Raw genomic sequence first — 24,636 nt, 5'->3', positions numbered from 1 at the left:
AGAGGGAACATGTTTCCACCCGTCATACACCAACAGAAACCCAGGAGATGGAAAACCATGTACAATATATACAGCGAGAACGCCCAGGACGGGTGGAAGGGAGGCCATCGGACACGATGCTACCAACCCAGAGACTGGAAGAGTTAATGGCAACTATGAGGTTTCCCCAGAGGCCGATGCCGAGGTTCAGCGGAGGGACTTGTAACGAGTATTGGCAGTTCAAGCATGCCTTCCAAAGACACATTGGGAAGGCGCCCATACCCTATGCACTAAAATTGGAAACACTTCTCTCGGCCTACACTGGCCGCGCTAAGAAATCCCTAAGAGCGTGCCTGCAAATAGATGACCCCAGAGCAGGATACGAACAAGCTCTAGCCTTGCTCGAAGAGCGTTATGGCAACAAGCAAGCCTACATCTAAGAACTAATAGGCAAGGTCCTACGTGGCCCAGCCGTGAGAACAGATGACATTAAAGGACTTCAGGAGCTCGCGGACGATCTGGGAAATTGCATATGACTATGAAAGGAGACACGGGAATTCTCCAAAGGTGAAGTGAATGAAGGATTTTGTACTGGAGATGATGGACAGGACAAGGAGGGCTTCCAGGGGACGAAGACAAGAAGAGCAGAGCAGGAGACGAACAGGCTCACACCCACACCCTTCATCATCAGAAAAGAGACCTGTGGGCCTAGTGACTTCGGGAAGAGAGGAAAGGATGCCAGCACTTGCCCGTTGTGCCCTGGATATCAACCTCTGTAGAGATGCCAAGCATTCCTCAACATGTCGACTGGAGCAAGAACTTCACTCGTACGTGAAGAACATCGCTGTTTCACCTGCTTAGATCTCGCTCACCGGATGGCCGAGTGCATCCAGAAGACAAGGTGCAGCATAGATGGCTGCTATAGCTTCCACTCAAATCTCCTGCACTTCTCGAGAAATTCTATGCCCAATAACACGCCAAACAAGGACGAACCATCAAGAAAGGAACTCTTAGCCAGTTTTCAAGGGATAAAAACAGCTTCCACCATGGATGCACACCGGTCAGAAGTGTCGCCCGACCACAATCGGCAGAAGCTAGGTGACTGTAAACTCAAGGCCATCATTTCGGCACCGAAATCAACGAGCAGTGGAGCTAGGCCATGGAAACCCGAATCCAGCTCGAGAGTTACGGAAAAAAGGGTTGGAAACAGGCAGGTTGCACTGGTGACCACGAACCGAGAAAACCCTTAAAAATGAGCCAGAAATACTTACGATCGAGAAAATAACCAATGCTAGGTTGCCGAAGATTACGACATATGACTATCAGATCTAGGTAGAGTTGCACTCCCCATATTCAAGGTCAAGGTCGGGGAGATAAGGCGAAAAATGAATACAACAGTGATCACCATAACACTCTTGGACTCAGGCAGCAACAGTATCCGACGACCCGAGAGATCTAGAATCACTCACGCCACCTTACCCTGCCCACTGGAGGCGATCAGTCCATAGCAGAAGCGTACCGACGAAAATGGAAGCATGCCCAATTCATTGCAGACCAATTCTGGAAAAGGTGGGTGTAGGAATATCTCCCGACACTCCGGCGGCGACAGAAGCACTGGGGACACCGTCATCATATCTGGACATCCTCTCCCAAGGAGCAAATGGATGCTAGGAAGGGTATTGGAGGCGGTACCGGGTGATGCCGGCCTGATGTGGTGTGCCAAAGTGAAGACGAAGGACTCACTGTTAATACATCCACTGGCAAAGCTCTGCCTATTGAAGGGAGTTGGAGAGTGAGACTCCCGGTAGACAATGGGTTTCGAGCAAGCTCAACAGGGAGAGTGTTACCACCACAGTAAGATATGTTACCGCCACAGTAGGATAAACTAGAAGAGAGAGAGAAAGAGAGGGATAGAGAGAGAGAGAGAAAGAGAGTTTAGTTTAAAAAATTTATAGACAAAGCTTGGAGTACAGTTTGCCTATTCTGAGTAATTCAGTCAGGTCTTGACACTGAGGGTGGTATCACTTCTCACTGCCACGCAGGACAGAGGTTCATACACAAAGACATGTGGGTGATGTCACTGTTCACTGCCATGCAGGACAGAGGTTCGTACATAAAGAAATACATCATATTCATAAGCAGTATATATACTGTAGGTCAGATTAATGTGGGTAATGTCACTATTCGCTGCCATCCTAGACAGTGGTTCATATACATTGGACGTCATATTCTAATTGAAGACTAACCAGTGTGGGCTAGCAAATTTGGGATAAACAGCAAGAATGCCCCCAAGCACCCCCGATTCAATATAGTAATTACAAAGTTCATGATACATTAAGCCAGGTGGCCTGAAGCCTTTGACAGTGTCACATTCAATAATATAGTGTTCAAGTGTATGCTTTAAACGTTTATTATAAAGGCGGACAACACTCTGCCACCTTTAGGCGGGGATTTACTTCTTATATCATACTTCTTTCCTTGTCTTATTTCCTTCACTTGTTCTGTCTAATTATTTCAGTTCATGGTCACTTCATAACCTCAGACCTTTGGGTAGCATGGCGAGGGTTAGGGCACATGGGTACTGTAATTCTGGTATCAAGTCCTTGGACGAAATAAAGGTGGATAATGAGGTGAAAAGATATCCATAATATACTCTAAGAAATGGTTAATTAATATGAAATTAAAGTAGGGAAAAATATGTCATTAACATACAACTCCAAGGTCCAAATCCTTGGCTTTACTCATCTGCAATTCCACTTAGATACTCTTGCTTCTACAACATTACTGGTGGTACATTACATACATCTACCAGGATCAACTCCTTGGCTTCTCAGCTGCAACTCCAATCAGATACTCTCGCTTTTTACAACATTCCTGGTGGTACATTACATTAACACTGTTGGTAGTGCATATGGAGGACGCACTCATAACACATAATACGTTATTACTGATACTAACAATCTATGTGGGTTCACTACCCAGCATGGGATAATTATATTCCATTAATTATCCCCAGTCATATACAACAAACACTGCGGTCCATATAACTGCACGGAGTATCCCAGGGTGGAACACTGGCATCTCAACAAATGAAGACCGCTGTTATGGTCGGTTGTGGTCTGACACGTGGCGAGCGTCTGGGGTCTAGGGCCCACAAGGCAGACTGGGGCAGTTCAATCCTGCCTAATCAGCGCCATCGTCCATTAGAGCTAACTGTTAGGTAGCCACCGACCCCGGGCAGCCGGTGGGGTGTTCAAATAACCCACACACTGGATCTGAGATAATGTTGGAAGCGTCAAGGAAGACTGATGATGACTCAATCACAAACAATCTTTCGTCTAGCAACGACAGATGACATTTACACTATAGTAATTCTCACACTGGGTAAATGACAATTTCACTATTACAACACAAACACTGACACTCACAAAATTGACTAAGTTAAACTGAATGACTATATCGGCTGGGAACACTTGCATACATACCTGAGATAATTTGGAGAAGCGTCAAGAAAGGCTGTCTCCTCCTCGCACACGTTTATATACCCCTGAGGTGCCAGAGGTGGCTACTCATGCAATGACAGAAATTACATTCAAATCAACTGCTACACATTCAAGGATGACCCTCAGTTGACACGGGTATGGCGAATTTCTTAAGTTGATTTATATAAACTAATTCGACATTGAGTTTGCCAGAGAAAAGGTGGAATATATACGTTGACAACTATTAGTACAAAATGGGAAGGACATACGGACATGGAGCCTTGGTGTAAAACGCGTTTCTTCCTAGAGATAACGAACCAGTTATTCACATGTTTTGCGGGTGTGAAGTATAATATGAATCAACAGGTTTTAAAACAGACCAGCCGTTACTGTGACCATGACATTTTCACAAACTTTACATGCTAAGTGTTCCAGTATGGGTACAGCTTTACTAACTTGCCAGATGTGTCTGTACCCTAGCCTAATTCTGGCCACGAATACATCACATTGCCTGGTTCTGTCCTTATGCTGGCCATACCGGCACCTCTCGTCACAAAATTTGTCATAATTACTAATGCTACAACTGCCAGGTCTCTCTGCATTTCTCAGTATTTTTAGATCAGAGTTCATGATTCTGACTTCAATGTTTTTAAGTACAGCATTGGACATGCCAAGACCATGGTCAACATTTTCGTTCTTATATGCCTCATTGGCCAGTCTATCTGCACGGTCATGATACCGAATTCCAACATGGGACGGAATCCACACAAATTCGGTACAACAGTTGTTCTCATTGGCAGTTATCACATTTCTTTTATTATCACGTACAACTTTAGACATAGAACCTGACGGGCTGTTCATTGATTTCAAAGCAATTTGAGAGTCACAGAATATCACCCCACCTCCATTTTCTTTAAGGTAGTCTGTGGCTAAGTAGATTCCAGTTAGTTCAGTTTGTGTTGTGCTGGCCCAGTTGTTCAGCCTTTGCTTGTTTGACACTATCATCTCTCATTCTTTATATATTACAATTGCGCAGCGTGTTTTACCTGTGTTTGTCTGCACAGAACCACCAGTAAAAGCATAGCATTCACTTGATTTAATACCCTCTATGTGTGTGTTAATAGTTTCTGGTGTGACACATCTCATCGCATCGGTGTTCAACATTTGCTTACTACCAACAGGAGTGTAATTAATAGGAACTGATATATCCAGCCAAGGAGGAATGGCATTAATGGGTTCGTCTGGGGTGATAGGGACATTCAGTTTCAAGAGATCTGCAACACTTTTATGAAGCCACACCCCAAAGAGAGTCTTTTGTGGAAGGTTAGCGAGATAGTCGGGATTACTTACTGTAGATAGAGCATCAACTCAGTTTGAGCTGTCGTTTGGGGACCATTGTTCTTCAAAACTTTGACACAAAACATGGTATTAAGTAGAGCTATCCTCTCAGATAGGGAGGGCAGTCCGAGCTCTTTCCTCGTGTTTACAATTCTGGTTGATTTTGGGCATCCCAGAACGATCCTCATGGCTTCATTTTACACTACCTCAAGGTTGTTGAGTTGTTTAGGTGGAATAGTTACAAGATGGAAAGGATAATAGTCAACTACAGAACGAATGAAGTGAAGATAGAAAGTATGAGCATCGGTGATGTTAATTTCATAGCCCTTGCCAACAAGGGTTTTGAGAGGTTTAATGCTCTGCATTAGTTTGGCACGAAAGTTGCCTACAAAGTTTGCATCATCCACACAAATTCCAAGATATTTATAGGAGCTACATAGTTCCTCGGGCAAAAAAATGTTAATGTTAAAGTCAAGAGGCAGAGGGTGAGCAGGACGAGGATTGAGGACCCTCATCTTGTCAACAGATATTATGAGACCACATTCTACTGTCCTCTTAGCAAATACATCCAGCAAGGCTTGGAGCCTGAGCTTGGTCTATATCATAATGCATATATCATCAGCATAACATATTACAGCCTCGTTTGGCTGAACTGGAATGTCAGTAATAAGCTTGTGCATCAGTATATTAAAGAAAACAGGACTTAACACTCCTCCCTGAGGCGTGGCAAGCTCAAATGATCTCATTCTGGCACTTTTGACTCCCCTAAACAGAAGACTGGTATACCTGTTGGACAGATAACCCTTTATCCATGACAGGAGATTACCTTAGATGCCAAAATTAGCTAGTTGCTTAAGTATAATGTCTCTATTAGCTACATCAAAATCTGATTTAAGGTTTATGAAGGCTGTTTGTGTCTTATCTTTCGAGTGAACAAGATATTCTGCAAAGCATACCTGTGTGCTACGCCCGGGCATGAACCCATACAGATTAGGGGCCAGTTTGTCTTTGACTTGAAACATGAGATGGTTGAGAACAACTCTTTCATGGTATTTAAACATTCAGGACGTTAATGAAATTGGCCTGAAGTTTGGAGAGTTAGCTTTAGGGATTGGTACTATGTTTCCATGAGTCCATGTCTTATGCAGAATACCCTGTGTAAGGCTCATTTGATACAGGTCAAGCAGTGGATGGTTAGGGATCTCATTTAACAATCTCACGGTGTTATAGGTTATGCCATCCTCACCAGGGGAGGATGATTCACCTTTTATTAGAGCTGTTGCTAGTTCATGGTGCGTTATAGGAAACTCATCAGTAAGGTCTGGTGAGGGACAGGCTATTTCAATATTGAAACCCCCATTAATGTGTGTGGTTTTAAGATATTGCTGTATGTCAGGAGGCAGGGAAGTGATTTGTGACATACTAGACCATTGGTCTAATAGGATGTCAGCATATTCTGCAGGGCTGTCATGAAGTTGGACTGAGCTGGGTCACTTGATAATAGCTCTAACTTTGTTCCACACTTCTGCTAGCGTGGTTGTTCTATTAATCCCCTGTAAGAATTGTTCCCAATAGGTTTTTCTCACCTGACCTTGGAGTTCACGAAATTCTCTGTTAGCTTTGAGGAATGCCAGGATGTTATCACTAGTTTTATTTTGCTTATAAGTGTTAGAAAGCTGTTCTACCTTCTCTCCTTATTTGGTGAGGATGGGGTCATGTGTCCACAGAGGTGGTTTAGTGCTGCCCCCCTTCTTCTTTGACTTAACCTGGGTGGTATAATATGTGGTAATGACATTTACAAGATCACAGCAGAATTCATCCACTGATCCAGGGGTATATCCAGCAAACCATCTGTGGATGTAGGCCTTGAAGTGCAGTTTACGATTATCTGGGATGTTAATTCTGAGCTTTGGTTGGGGTTTACACTTGACATCAGCAACATTGTATTCAGTAAGTATTGCATAATGATCACTGACTATTAGCCTTGACATTACTGTCTACTAGGTTATACCCAATCACATAATCAAATCTGCCCCCCATCAGATGTGTCACTTTGTCTGTGTCGTATAGAGTGATATTATGATTATTGATGTAATTGACGAACACCCTCCCATTAGAGTTACACTGGACATCACCGAGGACAGTGTGACGAGAGTTAAAGTCACCCATACACAGCTTAGCATTGTTTCCTGATGGCTTTGGTAACACGTCCGCTCCCAAGCTCATTCCACCGAACATTGATGTTATACAGCGAAAATTGACTGTTTGCTGTCTTTACTGTAAATTGTTGATAGTGAATACTTTCATCATTGTCAGTTATGATCCATTTACAGACCACACCATTCTTTAAATATGGGAGCAGGCCACTTCCTGCTCCACTATTGTCTGCTGTAAACCCATCTATCCTGGGTGCAGCTTTCTTCTGGGTTCTGGACGTGTAAGGTTCTTGTAAACCAATTGCAACAATGTTAAAAACTTTAACAAACCATTGTAGGTCATTAATTCTGCAGTTAACACTCCGGATGTTCCATGAAATGAACCTAGAGTTCGTATTACTCGTTCCACCTTGAACTTAGTATAGAGAGTCGTGCGTTGTCTTCATAGATCAACCTGACCAATAACTTAACCATTTCAAATTCATCAGCCCTGGTGTTCTTGATAATGTGCCTCACGGCCCTTATTCCAGTAGGATTTTTATTCACAGGTTCATTCATTAGTCCCGCGAGTTCCTCTTCCGTAAATATTGGAAGAAGTACGGGGTTATGGACAGTTTCCAGACCTGGGGTTATTAAGGGGACCACGCTGGCAGTCTGGGGCTCATTCTCCCCATTCATGCTTCCATCACTATCGGTCTTGCTCTGGCTACTCACCCTCAAGTTCGCATCATTATGAGAGGAGGCACCAGCTCCTTCAGAAGCTCCACTGACACTATCACTGCTATTGTTCACTGGTACACTTACTTGGCAGGCTTTAACCTGTCCTGCATTGGCTAACGAAGGAGAGTCACTGTGCCTGTTGACTTCAGGTGGTGGAGGCGATCCGGCAGCGTTGGCATCACTGAGTGGGACCGCTATTGTGGGTGGAGGTGGCCTCCCAGGACAACTGGGGTGCCAGGCCGTCACACCCTCCTCCCTGCACCTGGGACACTGCTTCCTGGGTGGGGAGGTGTGGCTGTGGATTGCAGGTGATGGAGGCGACCCCACAGTGTTGCTGTTGGCATCACTGAGTGGGACCGCTATTGTGGGTGGAGGCGGCCACCCAGGAGATAGACAGCGTGTTGACAACGAACTTTGCTGAGGTGTTAAATGTGAAACAGATGGCCCTCGCCTTGAGCTGACTTGCTCCCTGTGGGGTTCAGAAGATAGTCTCTAGCCGCCCAGTGAGCTAACAAGTCAGGGAGCTAATAAATCCTACATTAGACCCGAAACACGTAAGTTTTTATATGGTTTAGCACCCCACTCTACTCAAATATATGATATGTAGTTGTTAATAGTGAATGAACGTTCGAATGAATGAATTATCTGATATGTAACATGTGTAATTCGTACTCTGCAGGTTTTGGCCGAATAAAGAACAATCGAGTCCTACGTGCAATGGTCTCATTATCCCACAGTCATTCATTGGGCGGTTACACAATCCTTTACATAGCTTCACAAGAAAAAATCTAGAGGTGTGATATCTGGAGAGCGCGGAGACCATCGGATGGGTCCATCGCGACCAATCTATCTGTCAGGAAATCTTTCATTCAGAAACTCACGTACCATTAAGCTTATGTGTGGAGGCGCACTATCTTGCTCAGTTTCAAATCATCCAATTGGGGGCTATATAATTGTCTTACATATCGAGATAGACATTGCCCGTGATGTTTTTCTTGACAGAGAAGAATGAGCCTATCACACAATCATGCATAACCCACACCAGATATTAATTTTAGGGCTGTAATAAAATGTACTCTTGATACTAGTGTGGGTTTTATGGCCCCCATATGCATACATTATGGCGGTTGACATGTCTAGGTAGTTGTGGTTCTCTGTAATTTTCTCCAACATTAAGCATACAAACTCATAACGCCGAGGTTTGTTGTCCAGCTCTAATTCTTGGACTATCTGCACTTTATAAGCATGCAATTTCAGTGTTTTATGGAGTACTCGGTGTACGGGTGTCTTAGGTAGATGAAGCTCCATTGATGCAGCGTAAGCAGACTCTCTAGGACTTTGTTGGAATGCTTTCCGAACAGATTCAATGGACTCTTCAGACATCCTTGGGCGTCCACTTCGGGGCAAGTTACAAACGCTGCCTGTTTCCAGAAACTTTTGAAACCATGCCCTAATGCTGGGTTTTGAGGGTGGCTCTTTACCATACCTCTGGCGATATTGTCTTTGCACTATTGTCACTGAATTGCTCTTTGCAAACCAGACAACACATTGCACTTTCTCTTGATTAGACGCCATTGTTACTCCTTATATTCTCCACCAAGATAATACCTCTCAAATCCACTGCACCTGTAAACAAAAAAACTTGATTAACTAAGGAATATGATGCAGCAAACTGTATTACTATATCCCTTTTGTTTTTGTAGTAAAAAAAATATTCAAAAACCGCAAAGAGATTTTCGGGACACTCTGTATCACTGTCTATCTTGATCTTAAAATTCTGCCAATAGAGTGCCCATCTCATTACCCTCCCATTTTCCAATTTACATTTATGAATATGTGTTAGTGGTTTATAATCATGCTGCAATCTGAATTCTTGCCCATACAAATATTTTTTGAACTTTTTGATTGCAAATAGAATAGCCAGGCACTCATGTTCAATCACGGAATAGTTCATCTCTCTCTGGGTAACAACTTCTTACTACCATAGGCAACCGGAACCATGCCATCTACCGACTCCTGAGGCAACACTGCTCCCACTCCAACATCTAAGCCTAAGGCATTGATCTGTACGACGAATGGTCGTGACAGGTCCGGTAATTGCAGGATGGGGCCTTGTGATATCTTTTGCTGGAGTGTCTTGAATGCTTTCTTTTTTTAGGGATCCTCAGGTTACCTTCTTTGGCCGTCCGTTCGTAGTCAGATCTGTCAGAGGAGCTGCTATATCTGCAAAATTTGGTATACAATTACGAAAATATCCAAACAAACCCATAAATGAACGCACCTGCTTCTTCGTTTTTGGTTGCCCTGTTCTTTATCTTCTCTATTTACTCTTTCTCCGAGGTCATAGCTCCTCAATTCTCTTTGGCGAAGCCCAGGGTGTGCTGCTTTTTGTCGGCGGCCAACAAATGAGCCTCCTCGTAGCTCCTGTGTTAGCTGGTAATTCCCACGAGTGCTCCGAAGGCCACTAATCCGGGTCCGACTAATTACCCAAATGTACCCAAATGTACTCAAATGTACCCAAATATAGCCGGAATGAAGTCAAATAATGGTCCTAGATGAATAAATCGGACTGCCAATTACTTCTCGACTAGTATTTGGTGTCAGAAAGTCACAAAAAATTGGAAAACTTACTTTAATCTGAGTTAATAGATCGCGTGCATGTACTGACGGAGCGAGGAATTACTCAAATGTACCCAAATGTAGTCGCAATGAAGTCAACTAATGGCCCTAGATGAATAAATCAGACTGCCAATCACTTCTCGACTAGTATTTGGTGTCACAAAGTCACAAAAAATTGGTAAACTTAATTTAATCTGAGTTAATAGATCAAGTGCATGTACCTAACCTAACCTAACCTAACCTAACCTAACCTCGACTAGTATTTGGTGTCACGAAGTCACAAAAAATTGGTAAACTTAATTTAATCTGAGTTAATAGATCAAGTGCATGTACCTAACCTAACCTAATCTAATCAAATCTAACCTAACCTAATCTAACACAACACAACTCAGAGTAAATTAAGTTTACCAATTTTTTTTTTACTTTATGACACCAAATAATAATCGAGAAGTGATTCGCAGCCCGAATTACGCTTGTACGATCATCATTTGACTTCATTGCGGCTACATTTGGCTACATTTGGGTAATTCCTCGCTCCGTCTGTACATGCACGCGATCAATTAACTCAGATTAAAGTAAGTTTTCCAATTTTTGTGACTTTCTGACACCAAATACTTGTCGAGAAGTGATTAGCAGTCCGATTTATTCATGTAGGACCATTATTTGACTTCATTCCGGCAATATTTGGCTACATTTGGGTACATTTGGGTACATTTGGGTAATTAGTCGGACCGCACTAATCCTACCAGCAGACCCATCCATGCCCTTCCAATACTTCAGCTGCGGCTTTATTTTTTCCTGCAACTCCCTCCACGCAGCTCCTCATTTCCTGCCCCTCGATCTCTTACACAAAAACAACACTGGACGCCACCATCACTGTCATATCCCACCAAAGGTTGGAAAAGAACTTTAGATTTGGCCCTCTGTGCCCTCGTCATTACCACTGCTGCTTCGTACCTCCTCCATTGTGGGTCAGGATCCTAGGTTGCACCTGGTAAGTTGCTAGCAACTAAGTCCGCTATCGGTTTCTCCATGGACATTACCTCTGTTTCTCCTACATAATAGGGAGTATCAACCTTTATTACTGCCACTGGGAACTTTCCAATTGTACTGTCTGTCGATACACACGTCTGAATAATTCCTGTAAATTAGTATCTTTCTACAAGATCCCTTTTTACTACTGCCGAAGTAAATCCTATGTTTCTCCATACCCTCACTCAGTTCTTCCCCACATATCCAACCGATATATACTTACCAGAGTCCTCACTACTCCTCACCTCTTCTATCACTGCAGCCTTTTCTCTGGCACCTTCCATATTGCACATATGGCCTTCTTTGTGACATAAACCTAGCCATTTCAGTATGACATGCCAATAGGTATTGTTCCCTTATCAGCAAATCTTATGTAGCTTCATATGTCTTATTTATATCTGATAACTTTGTCAATCTCTTGAAATACCTTCTGATCCTTGCAATAAACTGAAAAAAAGTTTCTCCCTCCTTCCGGCTAGCTCTCTCTAAACATCCTTCTGTATCCTTCTTTTGTCATCTCATATCTCTTCAGCAGTGCCATCTTCAATACCTGATAATTGTTAACCTAATCTGATGGCACGATACTGTATACTTTTAACCCTTACCACTCAACAAAGGATTCAGATCCATATGTCCTCACTCCATATGTCCTCACTCCAGTTTCCTTTACGACTCTGCTCACTGTTCTTTCCTTTACAAATCTGCTCACTGTTCTTTCTTTTACCGCTCTACCTGTATGTATATTATGTATGCTGGATTATATATTATGTATGTATATTATGTATGTGCTCCATTTATGTATTATTTATTCAGCCTATCTAGCAGCGTGTGGCAATGTTATTACCATATCCCACATGCTTAATTAATGTGCCTGGCGACGTATGGAAGCTGCTAATGTATCACTTGCCATACGTCGTCTATAGCAGTTGACAAGGAGCCTAGCTGAGGAGAGCACTACTCTCCCTTGTGTACATACTCTTATCCAGTAAACCGAACCTACAAAACTATACAGGTGTTTGTGTTCTCTCCTGTATATAGAACTTATTATTCAGAACACCTAACATGGCGCAGTGCGTAATCTTACTGGATTATTACGAGTGATAACGCAAGTTTGTGGAAAGCCGGCTTATGGACTCCTGCCTTGTGTCAACCGCCACGTCATCCCTCCTCGAAGAATTTCGCAACTTTGAGCAGTGTCAGTGATTTTCTGTGAAGTGTTTAGTGCATTGTGTGTTTCGTGCCATTCATGTGTGACCTTGTTCGAACGGATTCCCAAGGTATACGGCACGTTCTGGGCATTTGTAAGGAGTAGAGTTCAGTGCACCCTTCTCTGACCGCGTCCTGAGGGTAACTGGCAACTGACTGTGAGTCGCCGCGCTTCTCCCCCTCCCCCCCCTCACAGCGCCGCCTCCACCCCCCCTCACAGCTGGGGCGAGACGCTTTGCCTGCCCGGGACACACACACATACATGCACTAACACTTGCTGACCGCGCGGCTTCCTTATATATATTTTATATATATAACCTACGTATCTGTGTATTTAATTAATTTTTTTTGTCTGAAATCTTGTTGATACGACGGGCTGACCGGTCAACACTGATTTAAGACACAGTACACAGATGAAGTAGTTATGTCTCATGCCTTACGTAGCCGTGGACCCAGCGCCTGGATGAGTCAAGCGGATGATAGTCCCCCAGAGATGGATGACCAGGCCGGCCACGACGCTCCAGCCCCCACAACATCGCGCAGTCCTTCACCTCAATATTCAGCGTTGTCTCCAGAGATAATTGCTTTACTGAAGTTTATGAGAGATGAGAGACGCGAGGATGAAGCTCACAGACGTTTGGCGGATGAGCACAGAAGGCAAGCAGAGGCAGAACGAGACCACCAACGGAGAGTGGAAGACAGTGCACGGTTTGAAGCCTTGATATCTCGCCTCACTGTTAACCAAGCCCCTGGCTCTAACACTGCCTCGGTACTGACTGGTTCAGATACCTCATCCATGCTTCCTTCACGCCCCCCAGCCCCACCTAAAGCAGCAGCTCAAACACCGCCCATCTTGAAGCCTGATGTGAATTTCCAGACTTTTCGTGAATGGCGGCGACGGTGGACTGATTATGCTACAATGGTGGATCTCCAGAGTTTGTCACAGCCTAAACAACTCATCCAGCTGCGTATGTGCCTGTCCTTGGAAATTCAGCGTGTCTTGGAACACACGTTGCAGGTACCCCCAACCTCTTCGCTGTCTGTAGAGGATGTACTGGACATTCTACAACGGCACATCAAAGGACAGCAGAATGAAGCTCTGCGCAGGAGGGAATTGTTTAGCTGCAGACAGATGGAGGGTGAGTCTTTTGACGCTTTTTATGTACGTCTTAAGAGAGCCTCGGAAGAGGTAGATATATGTCTAGGCCACCACCAGCAGTGCGAGGAGACCCAGTTGAAGCAGGTGATCCTGATGGGTGTTAAGGACGAGGAACTTGTCCAACGCCTCACCTCCCTCGACTCTTCCTCTTCTCTTCAGGATGTGTTGACGATATGTCGCTCCTATGAGGCTGCCAGGTGTGCCACCTCTGCCATCCGTGCTCCCCCTACAGCTGTACGCGCTGTTTCCCGGTACAAGAAGGACAAGAAGTCTGCTCCTACGCCTTCGCCCACCACGCCCACGCCCGGTTCATTTTGCAACAACTGTGGTAAGCAGCACAGAACACAGGTGTGTCCAGCTGCTGAGTCTACCTGCAACAGTTGTGACCGTAAGGGCCACTGGTCACTCACAGTACGGTGCCCAGCCAAACGCGTCCAGTGCAATGTGTGCGGTCGTCTGGGCCACTATGACAAGTGTTGCCCTTCCAACAAACCCAAGGGACAGCGTCGGCGGAAGCTTCAGCGCCCTTCCACCAGAGAGGGCCGCCCACAGTCTTCCAATCAGAGGCACGACGACCCTGGACAACGCTCGAGCCATATTAGGAATGTGTGCTCCCCCCCGCGTCCCAGGACCAAAGTCCCCCAGTACATCAGTGTCATTGTGACCTACCGCAGTGTGTCATCCCGTCTTCAGATGTTGCCCGACACCGGCGCTGATGCTACAGTCATCGGTCCCCAGCATTTGCAATGCTTGGGGCTCTCTCCAAGTGATCTAGGACCGCCCCCCAAGGATCTCCGCTTTATGGCAGATGGTTCACAGATGACCCCGGCCCTGGGTTCACTCCAAGCACAAGTCACCTTTGGCAACAGGTCGTGTCAAGCCTGGATTGATGTGCATAACGGTGTCCCGACTCCTTTGCTGTCCTACAGACATTGTCAAGAGTTGGCCATCATCTCCCAGGACTTCCCCAAACCTATTCTTGAGGTAAAACACGCCAACAGGGTGCAAAAAGGGAGCAGCAACGACCCTGCTGCCGCCCTACCCCTGCCTCTTGCCAGTGACACCTCTCCTTCGGATGCTCGGAAGTACTTCCTGAAGGAATTCAGCGACGTTCTGGTGACCAAGTCCGCTCTGGAATCCAAGCCTCTCAAGAAGATGGCAGGTCCCCCCATGAGGATCCACCTGAGGGACGACGCGAAGCCCTTCGCTATTTACACCCCTCGACTGGTTCCCCTGGCCTTCCGCGAGGCGGTCAAAAACGAGCTGGACTCCATGGTCGCCCAAGAAATTATTGCACCAACCGGCGATGACCCGTCTCCATGGTGTCACCCTATGGTTGTCGTCGCAAAACCTAGAGGTGGTGTTCGGATCACCACTGACCTCTCCAAGCTCAACAGCCAGGTGTCTCGTCCTGAGCACCCTTCTCCCACGCCCTTTGCAGCTGTACGCAGTGTGAACCCGAAGGCGCGCTTCTTCACGACGATGGACGCCCTGTGTGGATACTGGCAGATAGAGCTTGCCGAAGAAGACCGACCACTCACAACTTTCATCACCCCGCATGGACATTACAGTTATTGCCGCGGCCCCATGGGATTCGCCGCTACAGGAGACGCTTTCTGTCTTCGAGGTGATATGGCTCTACAAGGTCTGGCAAACTGCGTGAAAGTGGTCGACGACATACTCGTGTACGACGATGATTATATGGATCACCTCTGCCGTATCTACGAGGTACTCAACAGGTGCCGGAAGCACGGCATTACCCTAAATGCCGACAAGTTTGTTCTGGCCAGCTCTTCAGTTGACTTTTGTGGGTACACCCTCTCAGGGAATGGTATCGCAGCTGACCCGGAAAAGGTCCGCGCCATCACGGATTTTCCCACCCCTGCTAACCTTACCGACTTGAGGTCCTTCATCGGTCTCGTCAACCAGTTAGCAGAGTTTTCGTCGGACATCTCCGCAGCTGCTCAACCACTTCGCCCCCTGATGAGCCCCAAGAGGACATTCCTGTGGACCCCCGACCACGACAAGGCCTTCCAGCAAGTGAAACAGGCCCTGTCTCGTCCACCTGTCCTCGCCACGTTTGACCCAGCCTTGCCGACAGTTCTGCAGACAGATGCCTCACGCTTGTATGGCGTGGGATACGCCCTACTGCAGGATCATGGTGGAGGGCAGTTCCGGCTCGTCCAGTGTGGCTCGCGTTTCCTCTCTGACACTGAGACGCGCTACGCCACTATTGAGTTGGAGCTGTTGGCTGTGGTTTGGGCGATGTCCAAGTGCAGGTTTTACCTCATAGGCCTGCAACACTTTCACCTAGTGACCGACCATCGCCCGCTTGTCCCGATCCTCAACCACTACACGCTAGACGCCGTTGAGAACCCTCGCCTCCAGCGTCTGAAAGAGAAGCTCTCGGCGTACATCTTCACAGCAGTGTGGCGTGCTGGTAAGGAGCTCTGCATCCCTGATGCCTTATCCCGCTCTCCTGTCAGCCGCCCTACTCCAGAAGACCATGTGCTCGACGCCGACCTCGCTCTTTCCGTCAGGACTGTGGTCACTCTCCATGCCGTCCAATCCCTTCGTTCGGACCTGTCACCAGATGACGACAAGGCAATGGAGGACCTTCGAACAGCGGCCCGAGATGACCCTTCCTACGTCCGACTTGTCGAGTGTGTGAGGAATGGATTTCCTAGCAACCGCTACGATCTTCACAACACCCTGCTCCCGTATTGGAAACTCCGCGATGAACTCTACTGCGACGGAGACCTTGTTCTGTACGGAGCACGTGTAGTTGTCCCTGCTGCATCACGTCCCCACGTCTTGGCTCGCCTTCACGACAGTCACCGTGGAGCTGAGGCCACCAAACGACGTGCACGACAGACTGTGTTCTGGCCCGGCATCAACTCCGACATCTCCAATGTTGTCCGTGCGTGTGAGCCCTGCCAAGTATTACAACCCAGCCAGCAGCAGGAACCCTTCATGAGTGACGACAACCCCACCCGCCCCTTTGAGTCTGTGTCGGCCGACTTTTTCTGTGTGTCAGGAAAGTCCTTCCTTGTTATCGTCGACCGTCTCTCTGGTTGGCCGGTTGTCATCAAGTGCGGTAATGACACGACGTCTGCCGCCACCATCAGCAAGTTCCGCCACTACTTCCGTGACGTGGGCGTTCCTGTACGCCTGCGAACCGACGGAGGGCCCCAGTTCACAAGCCGGGACTTTGCTGTGTTCCTTGACCGATGGGGAGTCCGGCATGTGTTGTCATCGCCCCATTACCCGCAGTCCAACGGCCACGCTGAGGCTGCTGTCAAATCCCTGAAGCACCTCATCCTTAAGGTGGCCCCTTCTGGGAATATTGACTGCGAGGCCTTCGACCGGGGTCTTCTTGAACTCCGCAACACACCTAACTACACCGGACGCTCCCCTGCCCAGGTTTTGTATGGACGCCCCCTTCGTTCTTGTGTCCCTGCTCACCCTCAATCCTTCTCCAAGGAGTGGCAGGCCAAGACAGAGGATTGTGATCGCCGAGCCGCCGAACGTGTTCAGGACGTCGTCGCCCGCTACAACGACCACGCCCGTTCTCTCCCCAGGTTGAGTGTCGGCACCCAAGTCCGTGTTCAGGACCCGACCTCCCTACGTTGGGACAAAGTAGGCGTAGTCATGGGCCTCGGTAGGTCACGGGACTACCAGGTGCGGTTACCCAGTGGTCGTGTGTGGTGGAGGAACCGCCGTTTTCTCCGCCCCGTGACAATGCCTTCTGCTGGCCCCGCCACCAGTGTTGAGTCCCATACCCTTCCCAGTGATGAAGTCCCTCGACGCTCAGAACGGATCCAAAAGAAGAGGTCCGCTCAAGACTTTGCTATGAGCGTATAGGGGGGAGGGAGGTGTATGTATATTATGTATGCTGGATTATATATTATGTATGTATATTATGTATGTGCTCCATTTATGTATTATTTATTCAGCCTAGCTAGCAGCGTGTGGCAATGTTATTACCATATCCCACATGCTTAATTAATGTGCCTGGCGACGTATGGAAGCTGCTAATGTATCACTTGCCATACGTCGTCTATACCAGTTGACAAGGAGCCTAGCTGAGGAGAGCACTACTCTCCTTTGTGTACATACTCTTATCCAGTAAACCGAACCTACAAAACTATACAGGTGTTTGTGTTCTCTCCTGTATATAGAACTTATTATTCAGAACACCTAACACTTCCCACTGTCACAATCAATCACCACTGTCTCTTCTTCTCCCACTCTTCCAACTGTCACTTCCAATCGACACTGTCCCTTTCTTCGCCACCCAGCTGCTTGTCACTTTGTATCACCAATCTCCTCTGTCGCTTTCATTCACCACCAAGTATGCTGTCGCTGCTCCATCAATGGTCACTTTTGTTCATGGCATGCTATACTGCTTCACACTCAGCCACCAGGATCTACTGCTCCCTCATCCTGCTATCAGCCAGGGCATATGCTAAATTAAAAACCAAGGCAGGTGTTGTGCTTTTGCCACTAACCCGAATTGTATAGCATTCGTGGCCCTCCATTTTACACTTTAACCGTATTTGACTTACACAACGCTACTACATGATATAATATTGTATTTTAGCATACAACAACCTTTTTTAAATTACGTTTCTCCCATACGTCGGCACACATAGTCATCGGGTATTGTCAATAGCAAGCAAACAGTGTTTTATATTAACATAATGCAACGTGTTATTAGCGTTTCCCAACTTAAACAAACACCAAAGAATTATAAAGTATCTGCATTCATATAATGAGGATTGCGTTCTAACAGAGTGCACCTCTGCCCTAAACTGTGCCCGGCGCTGACACCCACTCTACTCCCTTTTCCCGAGGTAACCTCACTTCACCGTCCAGTAGACTGTAGTAGACAAAAAAGACAAACAAACACGATATACAGGTGGAACTTTATCTCACTGATGTATTATTTTCCTGGTGTTGTTATTTAAAATATTTGTGTTTGACAACTTCCTGGGTATGTTTTTATTGCTCATTACAGTACACTATTACTATGACGATAATTATGTAATTAAATTACAATTCATCTATTATTCATCCGGTCATAAGTGTAACCCCGTCGTAAGCGAACTCCATATGTACTGGCCTAGGCCCATCCCTATATCACGTCTGGAGTGAGTGGTAGTTGTTTAGGTTTCAGTAGGAGGAGGGAAGGACATGTGCGACTTGGGGGCCATTGATCTCGTATATTCTGGACAAGAAATTTTCTTATATGGTTTAGACCTGTGATACAAGCTGGGAATGCCACCCTTATGTGCAGTAACAAATTCTTCTCATACTTTGTATTTTGTCCTACGTGTTTATGTCCTTGCTTAATATATCATGCCATGCAACTGCACAGGCATCTGCTTAACTCTCCCCATCCCTCTCGCCCCCTGAATACTCTGAACCTCCTTAATCCCCACATTGTATAATGGTTACCCCTTGTGTAACGAGTATTGCCGGCCCTAGGGCCACCGAGGCATGAATGTGTTTAAGGTGTAAAAGCTGTCGCCAACACAACAACCACACCTTAAGTTAACGAGCTGTATGACCCAGTGTCAAGGAATAGTCCGAGAAGACTCGACAACTCGCCAACTGCTGGATAGACAGAGGTAATGGCTTAAAGAAACTTGCCCATAGTTTCACCCTGCCCGGGGATCGAACCAGGGCCTGCTCGCTTGCGAAGCGAGCATGCTAACCATTACACCCAGTATTACCCCGCCAGCCACTCCAGTCCTCCTTCGGCCTCCCTGACTCGGCCATTTTTTTAAACACTCGGGTTACTTATGAGTATCCCGAAAGAGCCCTCCGAGCCGTAATTCATTTTTTTAAACCAAGTTTTGTCGGGTTACCATTTCTTAGTCCGACATTATTATTGGAAAGTTCGGGATAAGTCCTTGCGGATGTATAGGCACCCGAAAGTCTTATCCTGGATGTTCATACTAGTTATATATGAATAGAAAAAGTCTGTGAATTACAATTTATGTAAAATAAGATGAGATAATAAAGAAAACAAATATTTAAATATCCTAATAACCGGATCCGACGGAAATGTATATATTTTTAAGAGACCGCTGTGAACACCCGTGATGTTTTACCTTCAACTCTGAACATTTTTCGTCTCCCCATCGCCCTTCTCCAATTTTATAAAGCATTGCGTTCCTACAATCATCCTCTTATAGCTTCAGGTATGTTAAGTAACGCACTTTTGTTTGTGATAGGTAGATGTAATACCATTTCCAATTCGCCAATATATTATATAGGAAATATATAAGATGAGCCAGATATAATAGGTAGATTTCTGAGGTAGATTTAGATTTTAGATTGCCCGCAAGGGGGCTTATTTATTGGACACCCCTCTACATCCTGTGCAAGGTGAAGCACAGAAGCGTTTACAGCACCCATCTGGGAAGCATGCAGAGTTCATTCTTGCCTTTATGACTCATGCATTAAGGGCATAAAAGCCTGAAAGGTTATGGGTTTTGTCAGCAAGTTACATAAAGTGACAAAATGATGAGTGTATGGGGGGAAAATTCCCGGTACAATTTATCTGTTTATGGCAAAGCGTGGCAGGTCCCAAATAATGTCAAGTGCCAGGCCTTAGGCATTGACAATATTGAGGAACATAACTTTTAGTGTGATTGCCATGGCGTGTACATCGGTAGTGTCGGCTTCAAGGGGGACGTCGAGAGGTTGGTAGGGGACGTCTTCCTTGGCGTAAATACGTAGTTTACTAGCATGTCTTCATGGTGGTCAGTTGATGTGGAGAATTGAAGTGGATGGGCCAATTTCAATTCTAAGTACGTACTGGCGATTTCTGAGTAATGAAGATATTACTGCACTGCAATTTGGCCTCGTGGTATTATTGTACATTGGAGATGGGTTTAAGTGTTTTCATGGGTTCTGAGTACTGTACAGTTGTGATGTCCCCCCCCCCTCTTTTTGCATCACTGCATAACATTGAATAAATACCCAATACACTTCCAAACAAAGACCAAAATCCAAGATTTTGAGTTTCGGTCTGCAAAGATATATTTAGTCGAACCTATCCTAACCAAACTTTACCTAGCCAAACTTTACCTAACCTAACCTAACTCTAACTAACCTAACCTGACTTTACCTAACCTAACCTAACTCTACCTAACCTAACCTGACTTTACCTAACCTAACCTAACTCTACCTAACCTAACCTGACTTTACCTAACCTAACCTAACCTAACCTGACCTCATCTAACCTAAGCTAATTTAACCCAATTATGTTGGAGACCACGCACTATAGAAACACCAGATTTTCTTGCCTCATCCTTCTTGAATTTTGGCATATGTGGCTCAACTCGTTCAAGGAGATCATGGATGCATTCCTTGGACAGCATATACCTCTTGACGAACTCTTCCTCAGAGAGATAAGCAAAAGGATTTTCATGGTCTCTAATAACAATCCTCACAGCACCAATTATCTCTGCATACCAGAATGCTATTATTGCCAGCCTGAAAAAATAATACTAAATCTAATATTTATTATCTATGTATTGCGATAACTATTGTATATTAGATAAATTACTTTTGATAATAGTTTACAAGCTTGTTGCATAGCTATTATAGAGAATTTCCTTATGAAATGTTTCCATAGTATATATAACTTTTGTTTATTTTTGTTCCGGTGATGTAAGAGAGGACTGACACGATTTAAATCGAGTGATTGAAAACATCATTAATCAATTTTGTCACTTTTTTCTAACCCTGAGTTCGAACATTTCATCTAAAAAAATATTTTACGTAACCTAACCGAAACTTACAAACATTGGTAGTACCTCAACACAACCGGAACAACAACAACCCAAATATTGAAATATAGCAGGATAAATTTTTCCCATGGTAATTATATTATCAGCGTGGATGACCGATGACACTTGTTGTAAAATATTACCTCAGCATTCAGTCGCGATCTGACCACGTAAGGGGACAGACATGTGCCCATAGGTGCTCCTGTCCTCCCGATTGTCTCACAAAGGCCACCTCAGTCTCTACCTACCCCTTCGCCGGCAAGTGTTGCCAGCGATGGGGAGGTGGGGTCGACGTAAACGCCCCAGAAGAGGCGTCCCCTCTCGCATGGATACAGACATTTCCGATACGGATAGTCATAGTGCATCCCACACCCTGCAAGAGTCAAACCTCAGTGATAGTGACAGTAACAATAATGTTTCTATGGGAAACACTTGCCAGAGTGGCAACACCAATGCCAAGGGCAGCGGACTTCCCCTCGCCACCCACCCCTCTGCCAACCAACCAAGTAAGGTGAATCTACACTTCCCCAAGGACTCGCTGAAAACCGCCGAGGAACGGTTTAATTGGACAACAAAGTATTGGAGACAAAAAGGTCTCACCATTCAATTCCGTAAAAGTAAGAACCGTAACTTTATCAAGTGTCAGACTCCTGAGGTCTATGAAACACTTAGCACTGTTGGATTTGACGGGGTTGTCCTCGTGCCTCCACCTGCTGATGCAGCGGAATGTTGCCACATCCTAGTTAAACAATTACCCTATACACTGAAGTGAGGTGCTCGTAACTTTAATCCAAGTATACTCAGTATGCATTGACACTACCGAGGGAAGATCCCACAAGCAGCTGTCATAGCTAAATGGAAGGGGAGGGAGTGCCCAATCACTGTTGAGACCCACCCAGTCCTCCCTCCATTATATGCAGAACCAAATCACCCCGGGCCTGATTTTTGTGTCATCTGCTCCCATTGGGTTCACATCTTCACCGCCTGCTGCTGACGTGATCGTCCCAGATGTCGCTTCTGTTCACGTAATCATCACTCCTCCGTCTGTGTCTAGAAAATTAAAGACCACCCCAGTGTTGTAATTGTGGTGGCTGGAACAATGCTGACTCACGGCAATGCCGAAAACGTCCACCAGTCCCAGGAGAAAATCCTCCCCGGAGGCTGCATCAACTTCAACCTCCCCCAGCCTACCAGGCCGTATCCCTCTGCGTCCGCTCCTCTGGCAACGCCTTCTTCAACAACACCTACCCCTGCCAGGCCTCACCTGGCTGCAACACAGCAGTCCCGGCCGCCTCCTAACTCAACTACTACTGGGCCTCCTCCCCGTCTCTACTCTGATGCTGTCAGGCCTTGTGCTCCCACCCGTGCCCTTCCTCCCACAACCCCCCCACAACCCCGTTTCGGTGACTCTACACAGATCATATCCTTCTTACACGAATTTACCAAACGTATTGAAAGACCCTTTGATACACTCTGTACCCCCATCTCCAACCTACACAGACTACCCCTGGCTCCAGCTGGTACCCAGTCACCCCCTCCTCTTATGGTTTGACACGGCCTATTCCAACGCAGCCTGGCTTCACTGCTGGCGTGGCAGCTACCGAGCCTGCCCCTGTGTGCCTGGCTGCCCACGTCCACCCACTGCAAGCCGCGCCTGCTCATGGACCCAAGGACACCACCCCCGGCTCCCCGTCCCCCACCGGCATGCCGGCACCTGGGGCCCATCCACTTCAATTCTCCACATCAATTGACCACCATGAAGACATGCTAGTAAACTATGTATTTACGCCAAGGAGGACGTCCCCTACCAACCTCTCGACGTCCCCTTTGAAGCCGACACTACCGATGTCCACGCCATGGCAATCACACTAAAAGTTATGTTCCTCAATATTGTCAATGCCTAAGGCCTGGCACTTGACATTATTTGGGACCTGCCACGCTTTGCCATAAACAGATAAATTGTACCGGGAATTTTCCCCCCATACACTCATCATTTTGTCACTTTATGTAACTTGCTGACAAAACCCATAACCTTTCAGGCTTTTATGCCCTTAATGCATGAGTCATAAAGGCAAGAATGAACTCTGCATGCTTCCCAGATGGGTGCTGTAAACGCTTCTGTGCTTCACCTTGCACAGGATGTAGAGGGGTGTCCAATAAATAAGCCCCCTTGCAGGCAATCTAAAATCTAAATCTACCTCAGCAATCTACCTATTATATCTGGCTCATCTTATATATTTCCTATATAATATATTGGCGAATTGGAAATGGTATTACATCTATCTATCACAAACAAAAGTGCGCTACTTAACATACCTGAAGCTATAAGAGGATGATTGTAGGAATGCAATGCTTTATAAAATTGGAGAAGGGCGATGGGGAGACGAAAAATGTTCAGAGTTGAAGGTAAAACATCACGGGTGTACACAGCGGTCTCTTAAAAATATATACATTTCCGTCGGATCCGGTTATTAGGACATTTAAATATTTGTTTTCTTTATTATCTCATCTTATTTTACATAAATTGTAATTCACAGACTTTTTCTATTCATATATAACTAGTATGAACATCCAGGATAAGTCTTTCGGGTGCCTGTCCATCCGCAAGGACTTATCCCGAACTTTCCAATAATAATGTCGGACTACGAAATGGTAACCCGACAAAACTTGGTTTAAAAAAATGAATTACGGCTCGGAGGGCTCTTTCGGGATACTCATAAGTAACCAGAGTGTTTAAAAAAATGGCCGAGAGAGGGAGGCCGGAGGAGGACTGGAGTGGCTGGCGGGGTAATACGGGGTGTAATGGTTAGCATGCTCGCTTCGCAAGCGAGCAGGCCCTGGTTCGATCCCCGGGCAGGGTGAAACTATGGGCAAGTTTCTTTAAGCCATTACCTCTGTCTATCCAGCAGTTGGCGAGTTGTCGAGTCTTCTCGGACTATTCCTTGACACTGGGTCATACAGCTCGTTAACTTAGGGTGTGGTTGTTGTGTTGGCGACAGCTTCTACACCTTAAACACATTCATGCCTAGGTGGCCCTAGGGCCGGCCATACTCGTTACACAAGGGGTAACCATTATACAATGTGGGGATTAAGGAGGTTCAGAGTATTCAGGGGGCGAGAGGGATGGGGAGAGTTAAGCT

Source organism: Homarus americanus, unplaced genomic scaffold (genome assembly GCF_018991925.1).
Source record: "Homarus americanus isolate GMGI-L3 unplaced genomic scaffold, GMGI_Hamer_2.0 scaffold56333, whole genome shotgun sequence".
Lineage (NCBI taxonomy): Eukaryota > Metazoa > Arthropoda > Malacostraca > Decapoda > Nephropidae > Homarus > Homarus americanus.
The sequence above is the reverse complement of the archived record's forward strand: the minus strand, read 5'-3'. Positions refer to the sequence as shown.